The sequence below is a fragment of the Bidens hawaiensis genome, unplaced genomic scaffold (genome assembly GCF_021521415.1).
Source record: "Bidens hawaiensis isolate Kalapana, Puna unplaced genomic scaffold, B.hawaiensis_p1.1 tig00002414_1, whole genome shotgun sequence".
Lineage (NCBI taxonomy): Eukaryota > Viridiplantae > Streptophyta > Magnoliopsida > Asterales > Asteraceae > Bidens > Bidens hawaiensis.
In genome coordinates, this window is record NW_027491131.1 from 2,524,046 (window position 1) to 2,548,971 (window position 24,926).

Consider the following 24,926-nt stretch of genomic DNA (forward strand, 5'->3'; position numbering starts at 1 on the left):
AAGACCAGTTTCAACCCGAACCGAAACCGATCATAAACCAGCTTTGACTTTTGTTGACCAAACCGAACTGGGTTTAACCCAAACCGGTTTGTGCACCTATACACAAGTGGAGATCAAACTTGGGCCTCCACTGAAAAACCCACACCTCCAACCAGTTATTATTTTTAATAATTAAATTAATATTATATTAATTTTTTTTAAATTTCTAGAAATATCTGGTGCTCCTCCCACACGTTCTCGTTATCATCTCTCCATTTATAAGCAATAAATTCTGTATATAAACACCTAAAACCCAATCCACTTCCACCTTCAACACCGGCGTTAACTCCGGCCCCACTTTAACGGAATATTCCACACAGATTCCATCCAATGTCTCTCTCCAAACGCGTCTCGTTACCTCCACAACCACCACCACCGTCAGGTCACGTGCCTCATGACCTCAAACACCGCGTGATCACGTGCCTCAACAAGCTATCGGATCGTGACACACTCGCCGTTGCTTCGTCGGAGCTTGAATTAATCGCCGTTACTCTTAACCACGACTCGTTCGCTCCGTTTATTAGTTATTTGTCTGCAACGACGTCGTCGGATAAATCTCCGGTACGGAAAAAAATGTATATAAAGGTTTATTGGATTTTAATAATTTCAACCGAGTATATTCCATATGCTGGTGGTAGACTGGTAGATGTGTGTGGTACGGTTAGGTGCGTTTTGAGCTAAAACCAAACCGAGAATCAAAACTACAGTTTTTGACGTTTTGGATTTTTGAAACCGTTTGATTTTGATTTTTTTGGCTTTGGCATTTGAGTTTTAAAATTTTAGTGTGAAATAGGGTTAGGCCGAAAATAATGAATTCAGGTGTAAATAATTTTGTTAATTATTAACTAATAATTTGATCAAAAGTATTTAAGTTGCATATTTATTAAATTTTTATAAATTACTTTTTTTTTCTTAGAATATATTTTGCTTGTTATTTGTTTTTTTATTCCAATATGTAGAAACATAGATATTACATCAATATAGCAGGTAGGCGGGTGTGTCACGACTACCGTCGTACTTAAAATAAAACCAAACCGTAATTTGGGTTTTTATTACTTAAAATAAAAAATAAAAAACTAGAAATTCGATTATCTTCAGTTTTTTGGGTTTTTATTACATTCAAAACAAAAACCGAAACACTAGTTAGGGTTTTACAAAAACATAAAACCAAACCGTAATTTTTTGTTTCGGTTCGATTTTGGTTTTTCAATATTTTTGTTTCGTTGAGGTTGGTTTTTTTTTCTTTTTGGTCCGGTTAAGTGCGTTTTGACGCTCGTTTAAACATTTTTCTACCAATTTTCACCTATTTTTATCCTACCAATAATTTTCACCTGTTTACGAGTCGAGCCAATGTGGTTTTGAGCTCGAGCTTGAAATTAAACGAGGCAGCCCAGCTAGGCTCAAGCTCGATTTTGAAGTTAAATGAGCCTAAGATCAAGCCAACAAGCCAAGTCATGATCGGAGCTGAGGTTGGGCCGATTTTGGCTCGGTTACAAAAATGACTAAATGAGTCAATTCAGCTTAGGTTGTTTCAAATTAAGTTTTTTTAGTTAGTTTTATTCGAGCCACGAGCTTTTTGAACAGCCCTAGCACTGATCGTTTTATGTTTAGGTACGGAAACAATGTGTGCGAATCCTCGGATTCCTGTCGGAAACCCACGGCAACACACTCTCACCTCATGTCACCAAGATGCTTTCCACCGTCGTACGACGGCTCCGCGACAGCGACTCCGCCGTCCGCTCAGCCTGTATCGCTGCCGTGACATCAATCGCATCAGAAATCACCAACCCATCATTTTTCACCATCTCAAAACCCTTAATTGATGCAGTTATGACGGAGCAGGATCATAATGCTCAGATCGGATCTGGGTTATGTTTATCGGCTGCGATCGAAGTCGCACCGGACCCTGAGCCGGCCCGGCTGCAGAAGCTGTTGCCCAGGGTTTTGAAGTTGATTAAGTCGGATGGGTTTAAGGCGAAACCGGCGTTGTTAAATGTTATTGGGAGTATTGTCGGAGCGGGTGGCGGTAATGCATTTAATCGGAGTTCGTTGAGTTTGGTTGTTAATTGTTTGGTTGAGTTTTTGAGTAGTGAGGATTGGGCGGCGAGGAAGGCTGCGGTTGAGGCGTTGGGACGGTTGGCGGTTGTGGAGAAGGTGAGGTTATCGCCGTTTAGGGCGGTGGGTCTTGTGTCGTTAGAGAATCGGAGATTCGATAAGGTATCAATCGTTAAATGCTAATTATATTATTTTGTACGGACCTGTTGACACGACATAAAAGTTAAATGTGTTTGGGTTTGAGCTTAACATGACATGCTTAAATTCGTGTCTAAACATATTAAACACATGTTAACCTGTTAATGACCTGTTTAAACCGTTTTTTAATTAAACTTATTTTAGAAAGATTAAATATATGCCCTACTAATTATAGATGCTATGATTTGATTTTTAGATTTTAATGGATTTTATATTTTAAATATGTTAAGGATTATGTATTAATTAAGATTTTTAGATTTAAGACCTACTAAACAGGTCGCTAATCAGGTCGTGTCGTGTAACCTGTTTTTAAACAGTTCGTGTTTGGGGTTTGGAAAAAATGACACGATTAGTTATTGTGTTGTGTTCGGATAAAATGACACGATTAGCTATCATGTCGACTCATGGCCGTCTCCGAGGGCAGAAGGCGAAAAAAATTTTGGGTCTAAAGTTAGTTGAGTAATTGGGTTTAAAAATTAAGGTCCTGTTCGTTTCAAGGATTTGGAAAGAATTCTAAGGAATGAGATTTTAAATCGCATGAATTGATATGTTCGTTTCATTAAATGAAAGAATGGGAATGTGAAGAAACACTAAGTGAACCCTGGGCAGATTATAGATAATCTGGGGGTTAAGTAATGTTTCCCACGAGGATGAGGTCTAGCAGAGAAGGTTGTTCTTCAGGGGACCTGCAAAACAGACACCGTAAGTTCGTCACTGAGAAGGGGGGGGGGGGTTCCTCCTTGTGACCACCCTCCGGCGTGAGAATCAGACTAGATTGCTCTTAATATAAGTGTATATTAAGAGATTGCTAGATAAGATTGAGATATCAGATGATGTCCTTACCATTCCAAGGTGTTGGAGTATTTATAGCCGAAGGTAGGTTTCCCAGAAGGTACAGCCGGCTGAATAGTATTCCTGTTCCACCAACAGTGGACTACGCACAGGCCATGCTGGTTGGTGAATAGGCTACGGCCAACAGTAAAGGTCGGCTGTACACTGTTCCTTTACTGCCGGCTACGCACTGTTCCACCAACTGTAGGCTGCGCACGTCCCATCGTAAGGGTTGGTGAGTAGGCAGCGGCTAATAGTGACAAACAGTACTAGAGGGTGCTCCTCCTCGTATTGTTGTCGGTGAGCTGTCACCCTGTGATTGGTTCATGGGCTGTTCTGGTCAAATTGTTCGTTCCGCCCATACCTTAGTAGGTATAGTACGAAAGATCTTCCAGAAGCATACGGACTGGCTCATTTAGGCGGGAGTATTCCTGCCTTGCTCATTCCTTCATGTGACTACTGAAGTAGGTAATGCCTTGTGCGTGTAGCCTTGCTGTTAGTGCGGGTAGCCTTCCCTGATGGCTTGTATCCGCAGCTGCGGGAACAGGCGGGGTACTTCACCATTGGGAGGTTTTCCCTGCGTGTACAGCTGGCGTACTGCGCGTAAGGTTCTCTGAGCATGGTGGGTCCTGCTGGAGCAGTTGGTCGTTGCGCAGACGTCCCTGTTCAAGGTGAGTCTTGCGGGTCCAACTGGACTCTGCTGGGACCTACCTCTTCAAGTCCCCCCAGTCCAATGTTCTTATCATGAATTACTAATAAGTGAGGTGAACTTTTGGACTTTGCAAGGGGTTTTGAAAAGGGGTTTAGTTTTTAGGTTTTCCGTGGTGATTCTCCCCGCGGTTTTCCTGATGTCACGCAGAAATTCCCGACTTTTCTGCTTGATCTTAGGGTATGAAGCGGGTAGGTTTGTAACCTCCTCGCAAGTCAGGAGCGTTGAGTCCCACTTGTTTGGATTCTCCATCGGGTTTTGGTAGTTTTCAACATATTGATCAGTTATGCTAAAACCACCAATTCCATCTTGGAGTTTCAAACAATATAGTTCTCGACGTTCCCGTCATGCGGGGATGTTATTCCTTTTTCCGCAAGCATGGCCCAGAAGATCCTTCTTGGTTTGAATTCCCTGCAGAGTGCCAAGTATGTGAAGGGTTTTGCCTTGACACTGTACCCGCACTCGTCTTACGGTTACTTTACTTCCAAGGTATTCGTGGCGTCAATTCGCTGCGGGTGCTAAGTATGTGAAGGGTTTTGCCTTGACACTGTACCCGCACCCGTCTTATGGTTACTTGGTTGCCAAGGTAAGGGGTATTTTCCCGCTTACTTTTGAATCTTTTTGATTTTTTTTGAAATTCGAAGAGTTGGTGAAAGGATAAGAACAGTCCAAACCTCTGAAATGTCGTGCGACGGTTTCTTCTGACTGTGTCAGGACGTGCAGGAAGTTATGGTGACGTGACAGTACTTGGTCATTCCAGACGCTTTTTCAGGCGCGTGGGCGCGATTTTTCGGGCGCGTGGCCGCGAAATTAATTGTACGCTTCCTTTCAACAGCTGTTGCCAGCTTGCTGTTTGCCACGTGTCATAGTTTCATTGCACCTTCGCTTTCTCTCTCTTCCGCATTAAATTCATCGCATTAATTGCGATTAGTATATAAAGGGGGAGAGGGTTCTTTGTAATCCACACTTTCACTCTTCTCTTCATCTTAAGAACGATTTCCGGCGAATACTCATCTTTCAGTCGAGCATTCCCTTGAAATCGTTTTCTTTTTTCTTTTTGCAAGATGTCTCGTGATCTCGAATCTACAGCCGATGACAAGAGTACTGCTGGCGAGTGCCAGTGTGCTCTGCCTGGCGATCTGTATCAGTACATCGTCAGGAAGTTCATGCTCGAGTCTCTCGAGCCTGAGTTTCCTGAACCCCACCAGACGGTGTATGATGCCCCCAGAGGCAAGATCGGGGTTTATGCTGCATTCTTTGTTTATGGGAATCTTAGGTTCCCATTGACAAAGTTTGTTTACCGTGTCCTTGAGAGGCACGGTGTGCACCTGACCGAGGTGCACCCGATGGCGATTGCCAAGATTCGGCACTTTGAGTGGGTGTGCCGTATTCTGGGCATTGAGCCCTATGTGGACCGCCTGATGACCTTCTATACTTGGAGGTGCATCCAGGGGTGGTACACGTTGATAACCCGGATTAAGGGTTTGAAGATCTGCGCAACCGAGCGCAGTCTTCGCTCGTGGAAGCGGGAGTTCTTCTTCATATCCGCTCGCGCCATCCCCCTTGCCATGAAATTCAAGAACGGGCAAGCACTTCCCAGCCTTCACGCCTCCAACTACGAGGAGGCGGAATGGTTTTCGAAGATATCCCGAGTCCAATCTCCGGTTTACCGGTTTGCGGAGTCCGGGAAGGTGATGTTGGGGATGAGCCGGGTGTGGAAGGAGGCGGATGCGCGAAAGATTCCGATCGTCCTCGAATACGGTTCGAACTCTGTCCCTTACGGTATGCTTTGTTTCTTTTTGTTGATTCTGAATTTCTTCTAACTTTTTTCCTGTTTATTTCAGAGGGGAACGACTTGCAGTCGCTCCTGAACCCGCGGGAGGCTGACGGTCCCGTTCGGATGGGTACTCGCGCTCTAGACGAGAACGAGCTGCCCATCCTAGAACAAACTGCGGATCGGTTCGTGGAGGTCTATCCGCTAGGCCACGAGATCCTTAGCGCCAGGCGGCCAGGTAAGGCGCTATTCGACCCTCGACCCCTCAATGTTGAAACCTCTGCTGGAATTCCTTTAATCGTATGTTCTGATGAGGAATCCGCAGATGGTCCTCCGTTGGTGCGGAAGAAGAAGGCTGCCGGCGGGAAGGGGAAGGAGAAGGTGGCCTCCACTGCCGATCCGGCGCCTCGGTCTGATTCGGAGACCGAGAGCGAAGAGGTGGCGGGGAATCCCGGTGGTGATAAGACCACCGCTCCGGAGGCTGCGACTGTCACCTCCGGAGAGCCCAAGAAGACGACGGTGAGCGGCGCAAAGAGGCCGGCTCCATCGGGTTCGTCCCCGCCTCTCCGTACCTTTAGGCTCAAGAAAACTCGTAAGTACAACTTCCTTTAGCTTTTATCTTCATAGCTTAATATCATTTAACACTTATCTTCTTTGTGCAGGCGTGGATGTTGACGCATTCCAGGGTGGAGTGCAGAGTAGCACCTTCCCGCCAATGATGGTAGGCCCGGTCAGCCTACCTGAGGCGACGACCCAGGCGCCTGCGCCTGCTTCCGCTGGTTCAGTTGCTCACTCCCTTGAGCCGACTGTTCCAGCTGTGATGACGTCACCGCCGGCCGTGAGTGCTATTTTTACCGCATCTTTCACCGAGCCGGCGGTTACTTTTGCTGCGGATTCCGCGGCGGCGACAGCGGCGGCTTCTGCCCTGCCTCCGTCATCGGCAACGACGGCCGATCCGTCAGGTATGCATGGGGCTTTTCGCCAACCTCTGCCTCCTTCCCATCTGCCTGACCTCTTGGATGGATTTCCCTTGGGTTCAGGTGATGGGTTTGGCGGCTATCGGCCTGTAATTGACCCTACAGGTGCGTAGGGTTCTTTTGGCCCATTTTATATATATTTTTTCTTTATCATCTTTTCCTAACTGCTTTATGTTTTTTGCAGTGTCGGATTCCAATGAAGTGTATGTTCCACGATGGAACATTCGCCGAGGAATAACCCTTCGCACCCCTGTGGAGTGCGTGGAATGGGCTCGTCACGCTGCTCCTAGTGGTGCGTTGGGGGAAGCCATGGCTAGCTACCAGGAGGGTAGGCTAACCAATGAGCTTCGGGTTCTCCTGGCCCGGATGTAGCCGCGCGTCGAGCTGCTTTGTCGTGAAAACGACAAGTTAAAAGCAGGTCGCCTTAAAGAAGTGGCTCAGGCGCGGGCTGTCCGGGAGGAGAACCAAAGGCTTTCCGCAGTGGCTGCGGAAAAGGAGAAGGCCTTCAAGGCCCTCGAGGTTGAAGTTCAGGCTCGACTCGAGGCCCGTTCCAAGGCTGCCCAAGCTGTTAATGAACAGCTTCGGCTGGCTAAGGAAACTGCGAGGAACGCAACCGAGAGGGCCACCAAGGCTGAAGCTGTTGCTGAGCCTATACGCGTGGAGAATGAAGAGCTTAAAGCCAAATTAGAGGCTCTCCAGCAGGCTCATGATGTCTTGGCGATGGAAGACGCCAAAAAGCTCCAGGAGATCTTGGACCAGAGGGGGGTGCTTGACCATACTGAGCGGAAGCTAAAGGGCGTCGAAGAGGCTGCGGCTAAAGAAGTGTTGCTTGCCAACCTCAACAAGAGTGAAGCCGAACGCGCCCGTAACGAAGCTCAATCTGCCCTCCAAGAAGCTCTGGTTGCCAAAGAATGGCTTCTTCGAGAAGCGTTGTCTCAGGTAAGCTTTTCATGTCTTTACGCTTTTCTTTGTAAGTAGAAAGGGTTCTGATACTTGTATATTTTCTTGTAGGTTGTGCATCGGGTTTTCTCAGAGACGTCTTATGACGATGCTATGAGCGCAGCCCTCAACGCTTCTCATGAGGATGGGGAAAAGGCCGGCTTCCTGCTTGGTCTAGGGTTCGTTGAGAAAGGCATCCCGCCTTCCAACTTCCCTTTGTACAATGTTGATACTGAAGCTGTTTACGACCAAGCAGTGAATCAGTATGCCGCCTTCCCGCATCCGGTGGTGGAGAAGGTGAACGAAGTCGCTGCTGCTGATGATGGGCTAGCTATCCTTAAAGCTTTCCTTGAACCACCACGCTCTACTGATGGAGCGGGTCCAAGTGGAAGTGGTCCTGAAGCTTGATTCTGAAGATCCCTTTCCACCATTAGCGTAGATTTTTGATTTTGTATAGCTCTTTGTAATATTTGAATTTTGATGAAATAAAGATTGTGTTAGTTCTTTGCCTTGTTTATTTTACGCATGTTTTGATCTAACTTAGCAATTCCTTTAGTACTTTGATAAGTTAACTTTTTAACGTGGTAAATTATAAGTTTTTTTCGCTTCCTCTTTCATGATTGTGCGGGTATGACCGTCACTTACACTTAGTAGGATGGCTTAACTTTACTTATATCTGACCTGCGTGGAAGTTTTTCTCATCTTTTCCTTTGAAATTTTCTAAGTGTTCAGAATAAGTTAACCTTTGAACGTGGTAGATGATAGGTTGAAGTTTTGCTTCCTTGTTCGTGATTGTGCGGGTAAGACCGTCACTTGCACTTACAAGGATAGCTAAACTTTACTTACATCTGACCTGCGTGTAGGTTTTCCTTATTTTTAGCGTTGTGTTTATGCGGGTTTTGCCGCCTTCCACACGTAACGACTTACTTCTTCCCCCATTTATGCGGTGAATACCGGCACCAGTGTGGGAAGTTCATAAGTATAAAGGTAAGGCTATCAACACATTGTGAAAGGAGAATCATTTCCATTAGAAGTGGCTCTAGGCCTTTTCTTTACAAATTTGGAATTGATCTACATATAACATTTGCGTAATTGAGCTCCATTCCATGTTCTTGGGATGGGAGTGCCATCGAGCCTTTCGAGCCGGTATGCGCCCTTTCCCAGGACTTCTTTGATAATGTATGGCCCTTCCCAGACCGTGGCCAGCTTTCCTGGGCGTTCTTGGTTCGAAGCCTCGTTGTTACGCAGTATGTAGTCTCCTATATTGAAGTTGCAGAGTTTTACCCGCGTGTTGTAGTACTTTTGCATTTGTCGCTTGTAGTTTTCTTCACGCACTGCGGCTAAGTCTCTGCGTTCCTCGGTTAGCATAAGGTCCAACCGTCTTTCCGCATCATTGTCTTCTGGCTGAATCAAGACCCTTGGTGAGGGTAAACCAATTTCGACCGGGACCATGGCTTCAGTGCCATAAGTGAGACTGAACGGGGTTTCTCCCGTACTGGCCTTCTTCAGCGTTCTGTTTGCCCAAAGGACGTGCGGAAGCTCGTCCACCCAGCCGGATCTGTGTTCCAAGAGTCTTTTCTTTATGCCTTCGACGATGCTCTTATTTGCTCTTTCCACCTCACCATTACCTTGCGGGTGTGCCACTGAGGTAAAGATGTGGGTGATTTGAAGTTCTTTCAGCCACTGTTGTAGCTTCTTGTCAGCAAAGTTGGTGCCGTTATCGCTCACCAAATTCTGTGGAAGTCCAAAACGACAAATAATAAATTCCCAAATAAATTTTTTGATATGTTTCGCGGTTGTTTGGGCTAAGGGTTTTGCTTCTATCCACTTGGTGAAGTAGTCGATGGCTACCACTAGGAACTGAACATTTCCTGCTGCTGTAGGAAATGGGCCTGTCACATCGATGGCCCACTTCTGAAATGGCCATGAAGAGGTGACTGGAACAAGTTCATTCTTCGGGCGGTGCGTGTTGGGTGCGTAGAGCTGGCAAGACCTACATTTTCTGATGTATGCCAGCGCATCCGTATACATCCCCGGCCAAAAGTATCCCGCGTTATTTAGCTTAGCTACAACAGCGCGGGGACCTGCGTGTATTCCACAGATGCCTTCGTGTACTTCCCTTAGGAGGTAGTCAGCATCTTGGTTGTCCACGCATCTCAAAAGTGGGCCAAGAAAATTACGCCTGTAAAGAATGTCATCGATGAGTTGATAATTCAGTGCTTTACAGCGTAGTTTTCTTGCCTGTGCTTTTGACTCTGGCAGTGTACCTGCCGCAAGGTATTTTATTATTGGTGTCATCCACGTTTCCGTGCCGGTTTGGATGACACAAATTTCCTTGTGCGGGACCGAAGGTGTCTCGAGGAGTTCAATGCGGATATCCTTTCCTAAGTGGGTGAAGGCTAATGATGCAAGCTTGCTTAACGCATCCGCAGATTTGTTTTCACTTCGCTTGACGTGTATGACTTTGCAGTCGTTGAAATCGCGCATAAGGGATTTTGCTTGTGCGAGGTACAGGGCCATTGTGTCGTTCACGGCCGTGTACGTCCCGTTGATTTGATTGGCTACTAACATGGAATCCACGTGAGCTTCCAAGTTTTTTACTCCCATTTTACGCGCAATTCTCAGCCCAGCCAAGAATGCCTCATACTCGGCTTCGTTATTCGTACTTGGAAAATCCAGTCGAATAGCGTAAGTGTATTCTTGGCCTGCTGGGTTGGTTAGTTTCAGCCCTGCGCCTGAACCCTCGTTACTGGCTGCTCCATCAGTGTAGAGTCGCCAGACCTCATTGATGTCTTGTGCTGGAGAGGGTTGAGCCTCTTCCTGGCACTCTTTTTCCAGCGATACAGGCACTTCTGCGATAAAGTCGGCCAGAACCTGGCCTTTTATGGCTGGTCTTGGCTTATACTTTATCGCGTATTCCCCCAACTCAATTGCCCATTTGGCTAGGCGTCCCGATAACTCGGGTTTGCCTAGAACGTTTGCAAGTTTGAAGTTGGAGAGAATGGTGATTGGGTGACCCTAGAAATATCGTCTTAACCTGCGTGAAGCGTGTATAAGTGCTAAGACTAGTTTTTCGATGGTAGAGTACCGTGTTTCTACGTCTGTTAGGATACGGCTGACATAATAGATTGGCATCTGGATGCCTTTTCGTTCTACTAGCAGGACTGCCCCGGTTGCTCTATCAGTTGCGGAAAGGTATAGGATTAACTCTTCTCCCGCTTTTGGTGCTGTCAGCGTTGGGAGTTCGATCAAGCGTGACCGAATCTCCTGAAAAGCTGCTTCCGCTTCTGGTGTCCAGCGGAAGTGCGTTTTCTTTAAACAGTTTCTCAATGTTGACACGAAGGGAAACGACTTATCCGCATGGTTTGCCAAAAAGCGATTAAGTGCCACTAGTCGTCCATTCAGTGTCTAAGCCTGTTTGATGGTAGTAGGTGATTCCATTTTGATAATGGCTTCGACCTTCTCAGGGTTCGCTCTAAAGCCATCTTTAGTGACGATGACCGCAAAGAACTTCCCTTCTTCCATTCCAAAGGCACACTTGCTCGGGTTGAGCTTCATGTTTATCTTCCTGAGCGTGTTGAAAGTCTCTTCGATGTCTTTCAACATCGCTTCTGGGTCAGGGCTTTTGATGACCAAGTCATCCATGTAGACTTCCAAGTTCCTCCCAATTTGGGCATGAAACTGGTTGTCCATCAGGCGTTGGTATGTGGACCCGGCATTCTTAAGTCCGAATGGCATCATTTGGTAACAAAATGTGCCATCGGGCGTCCGAAAAGCGGTTTTGTCCTGATCATCAACGGCCATGTGTATTTGATGGTACCCCTTATACAAGTCCAGGAAGCATTTAAGGCGGAACGGTGCCAACGAATCCACCTTAAGATCAATTTCGGGTAACGGATAACAATCTTTGTGGCATGCTTTGTTCAAGTCCTTGAAATCTATGCACATGAGCCATTGTTTGTTATTCTTCGGTACCATAACGGGATTTGCAACCCAAGTTTGATATCTACTAACGCGTACGATGCCTGCGTCAAGGAGTTCCTTGACTTGGGTTCTACACGCGTTAGTTTGTTCTGGCCCCATTACTCTGCGCTTTTGTACGATCGGCGTAGCAGCCGGATCGCATTTGAGCCTATGCTCTGCCTTACTTCGGGGTACACCAGTCATGTCAGCTGGTGTCCACGCGAAGATGTCAGCGTTTTTTTGTAATAAGCGCTTGAGTAAGGTGCGTGTGGGATCAACAATTGTTGGGCCAATGGTGACGGCCTGGTCAGGGTACTTGCCGTTGAAGGCCCATCTTTCTGGTTCGGTGATGGTTGGTTTAGCCATCTTTGGTTTGGGTTTAGATGAGACAGATGCGATGCATACCTGGGGAATGCCGGTGATCATCGCTACACCCTCAGCTGTTGGCCATCCCATCATGCCGTGGACTGAGGATACCACGGCGTTGAATCTTGCCATCCCGTCTCTCCCGAAGAGAATGTCGTATGTGTGGTGTGGCTTCTTCATCACGACAAAGTCCACATCTTCTGTGCGGGAGTGTTTCCCATCCGTAAGAGTGACGGGGAAAGATAGGATGCCCAGGGGGGTGTTTGTGCTGCCATCAAACCCTTCCATCGAGGCGTAGATCGTTTCCAGGCGTTCCTTGTATTCGTCATCTAGCTTGTCGAAGAACTGCCTGTACATCACCGTTGATGAGGTGCCGTTGTCAGCAAGAGTGCGAGAAGTGATGTAGTGCCCCAGCTGGCTTTTGATGACGATAGGGCCTTCTTTGCTGGGTCCTCCTGGCACTCGCGGGAAGCGCACCTCAGCTTCCTTCCACGCACATGGTTCTGTCGTTCGCCTTTTTCTTCCTCTGATCTTACCATGAACCATGTTGATGCTGATGTCAACGGGCTTTCGTCCGTTGCCTCGGTACCGGTTGTCGTTCCTTCCTCCCTTCTTGATTGATGCCACCAGGTGTGCTAGTCTTCCATACTTGACGAATGTTTCAACAATGTCCTTCAAGGATGTACACTCTTCCGTACTATGACCTTTTGTCCCGTGGAAGTCACAGGATTTACTCTGATCCGCATTAGGTCGCTGCCGGATCATTGGAGCTTTTGGCCATGGTAGCTTTTCAGTGGCAAATATATCCGTGACGCTTTTGGTGAGTGGCGTCCACCGGTGCTTTTGGCTTGAAGGGTGTGTGTGATTTCTTCCGCCAACAAGAGGGTGAGAGCTGGATGAGGTGTCAAAGTTTACCCTTGACTGCCAGATACCTAGCTTCCTCTTTTTGTTCTGCCGGGCGATCCGAACATTGTTCTCTCTTGTCTTCTGCGTGTAGAGGTGTGTACTCTGGGGAAGATCCCTTCCCAGTTGCTTCTCCGTCTCGGCAAAGCGCTTTGCCGCCGTCATGATGGCATCCCATGTTGATGGCATGCCATCCTTACCCGTCAATGTGCGGATAAGCTCTGGGTATTCGGCGCCTTGGATGAAAGCGGCGCGAACAAGATCTTCACTTATGTTGCCGAGACTTAATTTTTTGGAGTTGAAGCGGGTGATGAAGTCTAGTAAAGATTCATCCTCCTATCTAATGCAGTTGAGGATCGTCCACTGTTCTTCAGTATATTTCCTCTGCTGGCTGAAGTGCTGGCTGAACTTATTCTGAAAGTCCGCCCAATCATAAATGTGGTGGACCGGTAAACGATCGAACCATGCCTTGGCCGCTCCAACCAGGGTCATCTGGAACATATAACACCACGTGGGTTCCGTCCAGTTACTGACGGTTGCCCCCGCAATGAATCTGTTCAAGTGGTCGTCTGGGTCGGATAGGCCATCATAAGTGCCAATGTTGGACATTTGTTTGGCACTTCTCGGGGCGATTGCTTCCGCAATGTCCCTTGCGAACTTTGACTTTCCTGCATTTGTAGCAGTTGGTCTAAAGGTTTTGGAGAAGTCACGCGGGTTTCTCTCCGCATTTGTTGGTTTAAAAGCTTCTCCGAAATTCCTTTTCGGTTGGAAGTCCGTTTCCTTACGCATCCCTTTCGCCTTATGGCGAGGGTTTGCGTCGGTATCGGATTCTTCCCTCTCGTCGTCTGAGTACTCGCACTCACTATTCATATTGAGATGTTGGCGAGTACTGCCGAATTCGTCAGCCTGTTGAACTGAACGCAAGCGTTCATCCAATTCAGCTTGGAACTCTCTCTGACGTGCTTCGGCCCACGCCTTCACTTGATCTAGTGTTTGGGGAGGGACCCTCGTTCGTTTTTCCAACTGGGCATCAGTGAACCCCAGTGGAATATTTACTGCACTTGCCCCGGCTTGGGTAGCCGGGGTAGTGTTCATAAGATTAGTATAACCGCCGGTGTTCCCAGTTACTGGGGTTGTGGTCACCGGGGTTTCTTGGTCACTTACTGGTCTTGGGACCGGAGTAACGTTAACCATTTCTTCAGAAACTTTGAAAAAACTAAGAATTAGTTCTAGCTTTTATGCACGGATGGCGCCAATGAAGAAACACTAAGTGAACCCTGGGCAGATTATAGATAATCTGGGGGTTAAGTAATGTTTCCCACGAGGATGAGGTCTAGCAGAGAAGGTTGTTCTTCAGGGGACCTGCAAAACAGACACCGTAAGCTCGTCACTGAGAAGGGGGGGTTCCTCCTTGTGACCACCCTCCGGCGTGAGAATCAGACTAGATTGCTCTGAATATAAGTGTATATTAAGAGATTGCTAGATAAGATTGAGATATCAGATGATGTCCTTACCATTCCAAGGTGTTGGAGTATTTATAGCCGAAGATAGGTTTCCCAGAAGGTACAGCCGGCTGAATAGTATTCCTGTTTCACCAACAGTGGACTACGCACAGGCCATGCTGGTTGGTGAATAGGCTACGGCCAACAGTAAAGGTCGGCTGTACACTGTTCCTTTACTGCCGGCTACGCACTGTTCCACCAACTGTAGGCTGCGCACGTCCCATCGTAAGGGTTGGTGAGTAGGCAGCGGCTAATAGTGACAAACAGTACTAGAGGGTGCTCCTCCTCGTATTGTTGTCGGTGAGCTGTCACCCTGTGATTGGTTCATGGGCTGTTCTGGTCAAATTGTTCGTTCCGCCCATACCTTAGTAGGTATAGTACGAAAGATCTTCCAGAAGCATACGGACTGGCTCATTTAGGCGGGAGTATTCCTGCCTTGCTCATTCCTTCATGTGACTACTGAAGTAGGTAATGCCTTGTGCGTGTAGCCTTGCTGTTAGTGCGGGTAGCCTTCCCTGATGGCTTGTATCCGCAGCTGCGGGAACAGGCGGGGTACTTCACCATTGGGAGGCTTTCCTTGCGTGTACAGCTGACGTACTGCGCGTAAGGTTCTCTGAGCATGGTGGGTCCTGCTGGAGCAGTTGGTCGTTGCGCAGACGTCCCTGTTCAAGGTGAGTCTTGCGGGTCCAACTGGACTCTGCTGGGACCTACCTCTTCAGAATGGAAACTGAATCCCATCAAATCCCACATTTCATAGAATTTAAAATCCCATCTATTTTATAAGGATTGTTATGGAAAATAAAGGATTGTTTTATTAACCCTAATCATTAGGGGTGGCAAATGGGTTGGGTTGGGTCAAAACGGGTCATGGGTCGGAATGGGTCAACTAAAAAAAGGGTTGTTTTGGTTCGGTCGGAACAGGTTCGGGTCAAAACGTTTTTTTTTTTTTTTTTTTGAAGAACGAGGGCAAAGACGGAAACGTTTTAGTTTTTTTACATTTTTTGTTTTCGATTTATATTTTGAGTTATGATTTTTTTATTAATTTTTTTTGGTGGGGTTTTTATTAACTCAAAAAAAAATTCAAAAAAAATTAATAAAAAAATCATAACTCAAAATATAAATCGAAACCGAAAAATGTAAAAAAACTAAAACGTTTCCTTTGCTGTCCTCGTTCTTAAAAAAAAAACCCGAGAATGAAGAAGATTCCAATTCCAATACATATTAACCAACCAAACACATGAAAGAGATTCTCAAACATTCCAATTCCAATTCCAAATCCTTTAAAAAAAGTCCGTGAAACGAACGGGCCCTAATAATACATTTTTTATTCAAAAATATATATATAATTAAAAAAATATATATAAATTCGGCCCTATCGAGGTGCTGGCCTTGCGTGCCGTGTTTTTGGCTAGCACCACAGGTTATTGTGTCGTGTTTGACATGTTATGCCAGCCCTAAATTCACACCTAAACCACAAATTACTCGCCTTCTTGCTAAGATTTGAAATTTGATTTAAACAAATTTATTAGGTGAAGGTTGTTCGTGAATCAATGAGCCAGACGTTAGAGCTGTGGAAGGAGATTCCGGGGCATCAAGATGAGGTTCCTGCTTCACCTCAACTGAATGACAATTCATCTTCTAAAGGTAAACCGTTTAATCCACAAATTTCAACCTGTTAACCTGTTTTGACTCTTTTGGATGAATATTTGTTAAAAATGATCAACTTGTTTACGACCTTATCATTTTCTAAATTTTATTCGTGCCACGTCTTTTCTAGTTACGGTTTTGGAAACTTCACCAAAGGAAACTCTTCCCGTTAGCAAGAACTCTCCGATTCAACGTTCGTCTCCAACTACAACAACACAAAGTAGAAGTCCTCCAAAGAGTAATTACAGGAAACGTAGTGTTTCAGTTGCTATAAAAAAGATGGAGTTTGATCAAGAAACCGACTCAAAAGTCAATGTTTCTGTACCTGTATCTGCAGCCTCTGATACAGTGGATCTTAGAAACAGAGAAAAAAGTTGTTTCTAGTAAATCAAGATTTGGGTCTCGTCCGTTGCGTTTGTTGACGACGACTGCGAATTATACAAAGACGGGAATCCTGTTGAATATGTTTATGAGAATCAGAGAGAAGTTGAGGATTTATCTCGGATCCAAAAACAGCTTGTGCAGATTGAAAACCAGCAGTCAAATCTCTTGAATCTTTTGCAGGTATTTTGTATGTTGGTTTTGTCATGAGATATTTTGCTGCTTCTTTAACTATTTATATTTATATCTACATAGATAGTGGTTCTTTTCAAAAAGCTCGTGGCTCGGAGCTCGGGCCCGTGGCTCGCTCGATAAAAGCTCGAAAAAACCTAGCTAAAAAACCTTGATTTGAATTTTGAAACAATCTGAGCTAAGTTGGATCATTTTTGTAATCGAGCCAAAATCGACCGTGGCTTGGCTCGTTGGCTTGATCTTAGGCTCATTTAACTTCAAAAAATCGAGCTCAAGCCTAGCTGAGCTGTGTCGTTTGGTTTTGAGGCCGAGCTCGAAACCACCCTGGCTCGACTCTTGAACATTCCTAAATACTATATACTACATTATTGCGAGAGCAAAAGGAACAAATCGTTTAATTTTTCTATTAATGGTTCGTATCTTTAAAAACTTTTACTTTTTACATACAAATGTCTATGTTATATACATAGAAAAATAAGCTATTCAACTAGTTGTTAATATATTTTACTTTTTACTGCAATAACCGTATAAACGCATGAAACATTTTATTCACCAATGCGTATTCGCTAGTGAATATATCATAATATTTAATGACTCTAAGAATGGTGTATATACTAATAATGACACTATAAGTGTTGTTTAACAACAAACAATGTCTATTGTGAATAAAATATTAAAATGGCTCTTAAAAATTTTGCGGTTTTTCAAATTTAGTGATCTTCATTTGAACTAGGGGTGGCAAATGTGACCCATGGGTTGAATGGGTTGTATTAAAATGTATATAATGGGTCAGAATGGGTCAAACTAAAAAAAGAAAAGGATTGAAATGGGTCAAAATGGGTTGACATTTCTTGAGTTTTTTTTTTTAATTTATTTTTTTATATGGAACGAGAAAAACGGAGGAAACTTTTTAGTTTTTTTTACTTTTTTAGTTTTAGATTTATATTTCGAGTTATGATTTTTTAATTATTTTTTTTGAATTTTTTGATGAGGGGTTTTTGAAATGGGTCAAAATTTGAACCGACACAAAATCTTACCCAAAACTGGTTCTGTATTGAATGTTTTTCTGTATATATAAAATGTTCAGAAATCTATTGGAAGTTCACGCAATGGAATGAACTCTTTGGAGACCCGAGTAAACGGTCTAGAGAGGGCGTTGGATGAAATGTCATATGATTTGGCACTATCAACCGGGAGGGTTTCGAGCAGTGGTTCATGTTGCATGGGTTCCGAATATTTAAGTCCTAATTCTTGGTGGAGGGCAGAAGGGTCATTTCCTAATCCAAAATCACCTTTCAGCGCAAATCACCAATTCACACCAGGAAACGAGTTCGGAAATAGACGTTTCGAGACGTTATTAAGTGCTCGAAAGCAGAAAGTCGCACAAGGGCAAAACCGTAATTTTGACAGATTTGACGGTGGCTCTTTAGCCAATTACATACATTAGCATATCTAAAACCAGGTATAGTTTCAACATATTTACTTATAAATGGGTTGACTTGGTTTATGTTTTGTAACTAGTTAAACCTCGAAAGTTGTCTAAACTAAGGGTGCGAATGAGCCGTGCCAAGCCCAAGCTCGTCTAGACTCAAGCTCGACTTGTTTTGTCTTACGTGAGCTAGAGCTCAAGCTCGGCTCGTTTATTATTTATTAAGTAATTATATACATTTTTAATTATATTTATATTATTTTTGTAATTATAATTTTTATATATAGCATAATATATAATTTGATATAAATAATATGCCAGTTAAGGCTCACAAGCCAGCTCGATCTCGATATATGCAGCTCGGGCTCGAGCTATTTAAGTTCGGTTCGATTTGAGCTTTTAACGAGTCGTTCTCGAGTAGCTCAAGAGCCCGCTTGGCTCATTTAGTCATTTACACCGATAATCTAAACTCTATACTGTAATTTTAGTGTATGAAATTTTTAGGTAATTTTATTCAAAGCGATAGGTTAATTTTCTAACTCGTTTATTTGTTTATCGTCTCAGAGCTTATATGACAACTGATAGAAGGTGTTTTTATCGTTTGCGAGTAAGTGTCAGCATTTGACGGGATCAGGTATGGTATACATTCGGATTATATTATAACACGCGTTATTATTGAGGTAGATTATGTATAGAGACGCATGACTTTTTCACATATACACAGCCTCTTATGCTAATGAGTTATAAAGTTTATATATTCACAATGTTGAAGGTTATATATTATATGTGGTTCTGCTCATATTGCATTCAAAAATTAAATAAATTAAAAGTTTGATAGCATGCTGGTAAACAACGGTTCAAGTAACTTTATTTCCGCATTTTTGCCGGTTAGTAAGAGCATCCCGGGCTCTTCACGGTTCACGGATGAAGCCACATCAGCCATTCAGCCCGGACGAACACACATTCTCTCTCACCGTCACACGCAATGAGCTGCTATTTAGGCTCCTAGGTCCTTAATAAGGACACCTTAAGCGCGTCTGGGTATGAGGCGGCACCTTAGTTGAGGTTGGTCGCTTCTGGCCCGAAAAAGTGCACGGCTTACAAAAGACAAGGGAGGTTTGATGGCCCTCCTTTCGGTTTATCATGTTCAACTTGGACACCAGTGGCATAGCCAGGAATTTTTCGCTATAGATTGGAAATTTTCAAGGGAAAGACGATCAATTGCATATCACTAACGTTCGGGTTATTGTCTGGTCCGGTTAAGCCGTTTGGGCTGAGTCACATAATAAAAATAGCAAAAATCAAATTAGTTTTAACTGAAATGTGGGTTAAGGTTCGTTATCAAGGTTTCTAAGGGTTTGGTGTAAACATTTCTACTGGTTCAATGTTGAAATTTATACATGTGTGATGTCAAGAAAGACGAATATACAACACTAAAAATTATTTTGTACGGGTTAGGCCAAACACATTCCCTAAAAGCTGCCTACGCACCCGTAGGACACGATAATCACAATCACAATTGTATGAAACAAGAATTAACAGTGAACAAACTTAGAATGTGATAACCAAAGTGATAACTGTTTTAGAATGAAACTGGTGACCCTATTTAACCACCAATGACCATCCTCCCACTTTTCATGGACTTTTACTTTCTTGGCGTATTTTTAGGTGTTTTTCGGGTATAGATAAGATATTTGAAAAACCCGGTTTCAGGTATGGAACCGGTTCCGGTTTCGGGTATTACTGGGTACAAAACTACAAATCGGGTCTAGTTCCGGGTACGGGTTTTGGTACTGAAATGTATACCCTATCCCTACTCTACCGGCAGAGTTGAGTACGGGTTCGGATAGTAAAAACCCAGGTATAAACTAGGTTTTTTTTTTCGGTTCCGGTTTTTTGTGCACCTCTACTAATTTCCTCCAAACCGTTAATTCGGCTTAGATAACTTGGGCCTAAACATAACAAACCATAAAACAATTGTTCAAAGTACTAAACAAGCCCAATAACAAAAATAAACGAAATAAACATAACGAACAGCCCACTAATGAATTATCGGGTCACAAAAGGTTAGCCTCTTGTACAAGGAGGATTTTGTGCGTTAGGATTAGAGGTGTAAAAAAAACCGGTTTCACCTAAACGGGTTCATGAACCGACCCAAACCGCTGGTTTTGGTACTGGTTCTCCTTTTGAACAACCAAACCGGTTTAAAACCGAACATCGGTTTGAGGAAAACCGGACCGAACCAAACTGGGCCAGGCGGGCCTATCTTGCTTGTAAACTAGTTTATAAACCGAATCGGTTTGAGTCAAACCGGTTTTGACCAGCTGTTGACCAAACCGGTTCGGTTTGGGTTTAAAACCGGTTTTGTACACCTCTAATTAGGATGTGTACCTGTACATATAGTCTTTTAGATTTTGTATACACAGGTTATTAATATACTAGTGTTTAGTTATGGCTGATTTTTGGTAGGTGATGCTACAAATCTATAAGAAATTAAAAAAATATATCATTGCTATTCCTTTTATATTTTTTTATAATTCATTCTTCTAATAGAATGTGTGAGACTGGATACAATGCACATGGTCACTGCTTACACTAGATACAATGCACTTGGTCATAGTTTTCATCCCACACATCAAGTTTTGAAAGTAGCTAGTGATTAGTGTACATGATGCAATATTAGTTATATGATTAAGGTTTTTAGATGCACGGAACGAAGTGCGGGAATGAGGTATGCCGGAATAATGTTTCGTGGCCTTTGGGGGGGGGGGGGGGGGGGGGCAGAAGCAGGGACGGCTCACGGATTTGGAGAAAAGTTTGTAAAAGGCAGAAGCAGTTAGGAGAGGAAAACGGGGCTCGGGTGAGTAGGAACACTTTAGGTATAAAATTTAGATAGTCAAAAATCTTATAAAGTCAGTTTAACTGTCACTCATTGAAAATTGACCGATCTAAGTAACATGCAATTTAGCTTGTATGAATTATACCAAATCTAACGTGTATGAATAACACCAGTTATGTACGTTTTTAGGTCCCAAAAGAATATGGTGTGGTGGTATGATGTATCCCCTCTGTTTTAAATAAATCTATAGCTATATAACATAAACACTTATAAAATTTCATATATCATAAATAGTCTTCCTACAATAATGAATTGCAGAACTATTCACACATGTAATACTTTGGGAGAATAATATGCAGTTAATAAACCCAGGACACATAATGTTTTCACATGTTTACATAAATCTACTACTTAATTAATTAAATATTTCACAGGGTAAAATCTAGTAATAGTAATATACTAACATCGTCAATGAGCTAGTGTGGAGTGGTAAGGAAGAGACTTGGTGTTCCATGTGACCCAGGTTCAATTCCTGCCCACAGCATTTAGTTTTAGAGGCACCAGGGTGATGATGAGAGACTAGGCGATTAGGTGGCTTTCACTAGTTGGATTCTTGAACCGAACGAGTTTTATCTCACCGCACGGTCGTACCTTCGGGCAAGTGTCCACGTGCGTTGGCCTTAGGTGAGGGTTTTTCCCGGATCGAAAGACGAGTGTATCCCGATGCGGTGAATTTAGCTAGTAGCCCATTTGGAGGATTCGTTGGCTGTTAAAAAAAAATAATATACTAACATCACTTGTATTATATATACATAAAGTTTGTGTTCATGCGTTATTGGGGAGACAATCGATTTGTACACTGGCATAATACAGGTCAAAATCCTACACGTGTCACATTTTCTCTAGTCGACTCAATTGGTCGGGAGAATTTAGTCGAGACAACAAATCCAAGCTTAAACAAACATGTTTTGCTTCATTCGGTTAAAGTAGTGATAAATCTGAGTGCTTGTACCTTCTTAGGCACATCATCGCCCACTAACTTATGCCATCAACCCGACAAATGAATGCTCTTCTTATCGACGGTTCATTTGAGAGAAGAAGCCATTATGAAAAGGGAACATCTTTTTAAAGTTTATGTACCTTAATAGAACAAACTTAAAAGTTTAGTTCAAGTATACATTTTTTTTTTCATATGTTCTTGTGTTATGGATCATCTTATTTATCTAATAAATTTTTTTTAAAAGATTATGTATCTTTTTAGTACTAGATGGGTATATGTAATATGTATTACTTAGGATAAAGACAAAAGCATGTTATTATGAAATAAAAACTAAAATCATGAGCCTCATTACTTACTTTGATCATATTATTAATTTATATAACTGCCAATATTTTATAGTTAAATCTTTTTGGAAAGCATCTTAAGTGCAAAGGAAAGAGTTGTGTGCTTTTGTTGTGACTTTTGGTGTGTGATTGAGAAAAAAAAAGAATCCTCTTTTTGATGATTAATGTGCATGATCATCCTCTTTTTATTTTAGTTAAGTTTAAATAAACTATGAAAATGAATATTTAGAACTTAAAATATGCTTAATGTTGTTGTTGTGGTGGTGGTTTTTATATTTTTTTAGGTCAATTTGTTTTGATGTATAATCCTATTTAGTTTCTTACTACATAGTTTTTTTTATAATATATTCGACGTTCTTAAAAAAAGTTACGAGAATGACCTAAAATGTTTTTGTACTTGATCCAATGTTCTATATCGATACTCAAACCTATTAAATTGTGTTTATAGAAGGTTGTTTTGCAAGCGTGTTGCAATAAAGTCCATACATTTTTATATCCGAATAAAGTTCTCATTTAGGTCGCACTAGGTTTTCTAATTTATATTATTCTATTATGTAAGTGGACCAGTATCTTTTAGATATCTATTAAGGTATAGGGGTAGAGATGGGCAAAAAAACCGGTTGGTGAACCGGTTCAACGGTTTAAACCGAAAACCGGTTTTTACAAAAACCGGTTATTTAAAAACCGGTTTGACCGGTTTAGTAACCGCCGGTTCGTATATCGGTTACAAGTTCTAGAGAAAAAACCGGTTACTGAACCGGTTATGGAAAAAACCGGTTAATTTTAAAACCGGTTATTATGAAAAAAACCGGTTATTTTAAAAAAAAACCGGTTAATTAAAAAAACCGGTTATTAACCGGTTCTAACCGGTTTCTAAACCGGTCCTAACCGGTTAGACCGGTCCGAGTTTTGCACCAAAAAAACCGGTTAATAAACCGGTCCGGTTATTTAAAAACCGGTTTTTTTCCAGGCCAAGAAAAACCGGTCCGGTTATTAACCGAACCGGTTTTTTTAAAAAAACCGATTTGTGCACCTCTATATAGGGGTGAGTATAATTCGAGTCGACCTACGAATCTTAATTTAACTAATAATAAATGTGGTGGTCCAAATCAACCTTAATAGCTTTAAAGATATAATGATGTTAATGACACAAGGTTTATAAGAACCCACTCACTAAACCATAAATCATTGACTAATTAGAAAGAAAGATTTGCATGATAAAAAAAAGTTCAGAGGTGTACGAATAGGGTTTGTTTCATGGGTGGATTAATGCGCATCTTATCTTTACTAATTACACCCACCCACTAAATGATATAATAAAAGAATAATCTAGTACAAGTGTTTTTTTTTTCCTTATGTTCGTTCATTAAGGTTTGAGATTCTTATAGTTTTGGGTTTGAAACCTGATTAAATGAGGTTTTTCCATAGTGATGGGTTTTTTCTTTGATGATGTTATTAGACTACCTGTAGTGGGCGACAAATCCCCCACTTTTGGGGCGATTTTAGGTTGTAACACTGCCCCGAGGCGGGGGGGGGGGGGGTGAATTTGGGCTACAACACCACTAACACCACTACACCCCTAAAATAAAAATCGCGCATTTGCTGACGTGGAGCCACGTGTCGTAAATCGCCCCATTTTATAGCCCTCAACTACACATCGCCTTAGGTGAGCATGCCTCTAGCGTCAAAATTAGTACGGACGTCCTGTCTCAAGAAAACTCACTTAGATATTGTGGGTAGTTTCATACGATGTTATGAAAGTATAAATGCTAGTTTTCATATCTATTTTAGTTATAATTTGTATGGTTTTAAATATAAAATCGTAAACTTTTATCCATGAAAAACTTATAAAAATTAATGATTTATTTTTTTTTTCTCTCCCACAATAAAAACATTAGTTATATTTTTTCTATCAACACATGGGTGTTTTCACTCATATTTTCTTTCTGTAGAATTTATTTGTATTTCTAAAGCGAGTAGTCTCAAGTCTCAACGTAGATTCGATACCAAACATCCATGACCACTTTGAATCAATTGAAACATCAATAATGCTTGGAAAGGATTGACCACCCCTAACCATCCAATGACTATTATGACTTTATAAGTGAATGAGATGCTAGGTACCTCAAACAAGCTTTGACTCAACCTCTATATTAAACAACGGGAAAATTACAAAAATAATCACAAGCTTGACTAATTTATTTCTATTTTTTAAAATAGAACCTGAAATTTAGCCTCCATCCTCAATTGACATTCATATTGAGCCGATTAGGATTCGTCACGTACCCTAAGACGATTAAAAATATGAAAAATAAAAAGCGGCTAAACCTTAGCTGTTACTCTTTGGACTCTGAAAATCATGAAAAGTGACTTATGACCGATCAGAAAGTGTCACATGTTTAAAGTCGGCTAAATTTAGCCTACAAGTCTTAGTCTCCTCGTTGTAGGCTAAAAAACGGACGACGGCTTAGCTGGCATCTTCTTCTTTAGCCGCTAAAAAAGAAGGCAGCTAAACAAAGAGAATGCGGCTAAGACTTGTCGGCTAAATTTAGCCGGTTTTGGACACGTGACAGTTTCTGATTGGTCCAAGGTCACTTTTCATGATTTTCAGTGCTTAAAAAGTGACGGTTAAGGCTAGGGGTGCAAACGAGCCGAGCCGAGCTCAAGCTTGACTAGGCTCGAGCTCGGCTCGTTTAACTTGTACAGGGCTCGAGCTCGAGCTCAGCTCGTTTCGAGCTCTATTTTCAAAGCTCGAGCTCGGCTCGTGAGTAGATTTTCAAGCTCGAGCTCGGCTCGGGCTCGACTCGTTTACTCTATATCAATTATTTTTTTATATAA

The 24,926-nt window shown here is 42.8% G+C and overlaps 1 pseudogene across 1 annotated transcript; it reads left to right on the forward strand.

Annotated features, from left to right (window-relative positions):
• Positions 1-353: 353 nt before the first annotated feature.
• LOC143619103 (TORTIFOLIA1-like protein 4) lies at positions 354-17,969 on the forward strand (annotated as a pseudogene). Its single transcript, XR_013151140.1, has 5 exons — positions 354-600; positions 1,651-2,256; positions 15,786-15,900; positions 16,034-16,467; positions 17,564-17,969. The product of XR_013151140.1 is annotated as a TORTIFOLIA1-like protein 4 (transcript).
• The last annotated feature ends 6,957 nt before the right edge of the window (positions 17,970-24,926 follow it).